Source organism: Benincasa hispida, chromosome 12 (genome assembly GCF_009727055.1).
Source record: "Benincasa hispida cultivar B227 chromosome 12, ASM972705v1, whole genome shotgun sequence".
NCBI classification, from domain to species: Eukaryota; Viridiplantae; Streptophyta; class Magnoliopsida; order Cucurbitales; family Cucurbitaceae; genus Benincasa; species Benincasa hispida.
The window spans coordinates 59238733-59242809 of NC_052360.1; the positions used below are offsets into that span (position 1 = coordinate 59238733).

General features: G+C 37.6%; 1 non-coding gene across 1 annotated transcript; it reads left to right on the top strand.

Moving 5' to 3' along the window:
- Positions 1–301: 301 nt before the first annotated feature.
- On the top strand, positions 302–373 carry TRNAK-UUU. The gene has a single exon. It is a non-coding gene; the product is annotated as a tRNA-Lys (tRNA).
- Positions 374–4077: the final 3704 nt, after the last annotated feature.

Genomic DNA, 4077 nt, shown 5'->3' on the forward strand with positions numbered 1-4077 from the left:
TATAAGGTAATATCATTGTTGGTAGGTTTTTGAATTTATTGTTTAATAGCCTTTTCAACTTTATAAATGTTTAATAGGTCTCATTTTTCTAATTTTATGTTGGCTAATTTCTGACGTTATGGGTATTTTTTAAAAAGAATTAATGAACTTTATGAAACACAAAACAAAATGATAAGAGCCATGTTGAATTTTGTGTTTCGTAGGATCGTGAATATAGAAAAGGCTAAATAGTAAATAGGTTGTCTTAGACTTGTTATTTGTTTGCCAATTAATAAATAATCAAGTATATAATACTGGTCAAGCCGTCTTAGCTCAGTGGTAGAGCGCGTGGCTTTTAACCACGTGGTCGTGGGTTCGATCCCCACAGACGGCGAATTAATATTTGCTAAATTCTTGGGTGGGCATTTGATATGATACCGTTGTGGAGAACTTTTTTGTTATCATATTTTTATAATTGATTTCAAATTATGTAAGTGATACATGTCATGAAAATATATGTTTTTGGGCCTTTATTCGTGCACTTTTATTTCAAAAATGGGTCTTTTGCATGTGTTTTCTTTAAATTTAGTCTAAGTTGAAATAAGTTGATGAGGGTTAGATTGAATTTAAAAGATGTTGTTTATTGATCTGGAGTTGCTTTTGTAGATTTTGGTAGGAGATTGAGGTTGGATTGTTGATTCTTGACTGATACAGTGACATTAACAGATCCACTGCAATTACATCAGTGAGCTCAAATTTTCCAGATTTCAACCTAATCAAGAGTAGTTGCGATTTTCACATTCCAAGTTGGGCAGCCCCGATTTTGACCGATGATCCCTCAGAATATGGATTTCGGTTCTCCTCAACCGATTTGGGGCCTATATAAAGAGAAGAAGTCCTCCATTTCATAACACAACTCTCCACCTTTGAATTCATCACTCTTCCCATATATTCTGCCATTTCCATTAGTTCTCTGGGACATTTCCTCAACTTCTAAATTCAGTAGCCTCAAGAACGAAAGTTCCTTTGAAGCATAACAACTTTAGGTCATCCCATCTCGTGAAAACGTAAGGTGAGGAACGATTCTTCCTTGGAAAAGGGGAATCAACCTAGGAAAAAACTAGGAATTTGAGGATTTGTCCTGAGATCCCTTGAGTCATATTTTTCCTGCATTTCTATTCATTTATTTCTTGTAGTTCTTTTATTTTCTTTGAACATTGAACTCAATATTGTAGTTATGATTTATGATCTAATAAATTTCATTACTTTTTCATTCATCATGGGCTAAATTTTCCTATGGGTCCAATATTGTGGATGCCCTAGGGTTGTTATGGCTTATGTTATGTTACATTTCATACCATTTTGGTTTACACATTCTATTTGTTGAGTTTAAAAATAAAATCGATAAGTTAAACTGGCCACTTAATTTAACAATCTAGCGGAGCTCTAATGTTGAGAAGGTTGGGATGTAAGTGAATGTCACAAAGGAATATGAGACTTAGAGCCTAGAAAGAGGATTGTCACTTCACATTAGAAATAAGATCCAGCTAACCATGAAAACATTAGACATTAGTTGCTTAGACTTCCTAAAGGAACTTTACACAAGACCGAATAGGTGTAGTTTTCAGTTCATGTGTAATTCACTGTTAAGGTATAATTATAATGTGGTCGCATCACTTAAGGCATAACACCTGAAAAGTTGAAACATTGTTGTTGTGAGCTGATTGCTATCTTGTTTGGCTTGGAGTTAGTGAATTAATTATGTGAAAAAGTTCAATATTTCATGCACAGATTCAGCTCTCGTTGAGTACAAGTTTCCTTGAGATAGATACAAGTATAAATCTAACGCAACTTTCCTGGTAAGTCCAGGGTTGAATGTAGAGATTTAGTGAGCACTAATGCAATATGGTTAAGTGGACCTTCTACAGTGATTCTTCAAGTGTATGTATGCATTGAGACTATAAACTAAACTAATATAACATGCATGCAAGGAGAAATAGAGGCCGAAAAGATGGATTATGCATTGGAATATGATGCGTTGATTCCTTAGTAACAAACAATAAGCCTTTACGAAATAAATGGAACGAAATGGGGTTGATAGGACTATCTGCTAAATTCTAAGTGTACATTTGTGATGCGTTCAGGTTCTATTCTTGACTTAAGTCTATCTTCAACATCTCTCGATACAATTGCCACACTTATCTTATCTCTAAAATATATGTGTTAGATAAAATGAACAGATAAACAACATGATTAACTTTATCTTTAAAGTGTTGGAATTGGTGTCCTAATTCTCTCGGAGTCTCGTTATTTTGTAAAGATACACATAGTTCAATGAATAAAATAAGTGTTATTTAATTCAGGCATTTACTCATATCCAATAAACAAAGCTCCTTGGTTATCTATGTGAACTTAAGCATGTATAAGTGATATACAAGTGGATCATGCCTTAAGTGATAACCCAAATAGGTTTGTAGTATAAAGATTAAGGTGGGATACCTGATTCTGGTGACACTACGGATATGGCCCGCATTGTAGAGGTTTGCAAGTGTTGTAAACTACTACAGATGATAAATCCTGACCATTCATATGGAGATGTGTAGCGGGGATGTCTTATACAAAGAGTTTGTATAAGACCTGAACCACGAGATGACTAGACTCTGTGTATAACGCCGTTGATACTAGAGACTTGCATCTCACCTAAACGATCATAGGTGACACGACCTTAATCCTGGGTGTTTTGTGAACTCTTGCCTTTGAGGGCGGTCCTTTGATTAGTATGGGTGAGAGTGGCCAGATACCAACTCAACATGCCTACCTTTTTGGAAACTTGTCTGATCTGGGAGCTGGGAACTCAATCCACAATATGGAATTCACTCTTTTCCCGAAGCAGTGACCTATACGATAGGTCTCAGCCATCTCCTACTTGCCCAGTCGTGTATGCGATTGTTGTTTCCTCCGTTCGTCTGCCTTATACCAAGTCTGAACAGAGCCCACCCTCTGGATTCTCACACCAAGAATACCAAGGTCGCCTTGTTGGTGGTGTCAGACTCAACTTGACATCGTCGAGGTTTTCTGGAGGCCATTCGCTGTTGCGGAGGAGATCACGACTGAGGAAATCACTGAGAACAAGCGCGAAGTATTCGTGAAGTGTTCATTGTTGTGTTACGGTCGTGTAGATCGGGCGTTCGAGGACGCCGTTGTTCGAGCGTTCGTGCGCATTAGAGCGTGGAGACGCATCCTCATATGTGCGTGGAGTTTGATCTCTGTTCTTTTGAGATGTTCATGCTGTAATTTCTGCATTGTAATTGTATAACCGTTTGTTTTGAAGTCGACTGTAAATATATGTTCATTCATTATTGTAATTTGGAATAGTCTTGTTTCGCTGCTCATGGAAATTCCGTTTTCGATTTCCTTCAATTGGTATCAGACCCAGGTTCTCTGATATTCCAAATTATAGATCTAAATCAAACATTTTTTTTACAGTCGCGGTGGGTTTCTACATTTGTGGTTAACCATTTTATACATTTGTGGATAGATTTGATGAATGTTTCAGGTTTAAATTGCCTTTTTTGTTAAAGCTTTCGGTATTACAAAGTGTTAATTGTAAGGGCCCCTGTGTTTTTGGACGAAATTAACTTTGCAATCGAGTCTGTAATTCGAAAAGTTCGAGTTCGTGGAGTCGTTCGTGATGAAGCTTCAGCACATGGTGATGCAATTCTCAACGAAGAAGAAGACCAAGCGTTGGTCAGATCGTGTAGCCTCAGGTAAACCATCATAGGGATTTTACTAAGCGATGGTTTAGGTTTTTTTTAGACAATCGTTTAGTATTTTCTAATCGATCGTTTAGCTAGTGCTAAGCGATGGGGTAAATCGTTTACCATATCGCGTGGCGTTGGTTGCGCGATCGCATAGGCATTGGAAGTAGGTGATCGTAGTGGGAGCATGCGATGCTTGTTGTTTAGTAGAATGCGCGTGCTAGACGATCGTGTAGTTAGCAAGCTTCATTGCTTAGTTACTACCTATGCTATCGTGCGTATGTGATACAGAGAAGTTAGCTAAGCGATCGCTTAGGCGATGGTGCTTCGCGGTATGCTA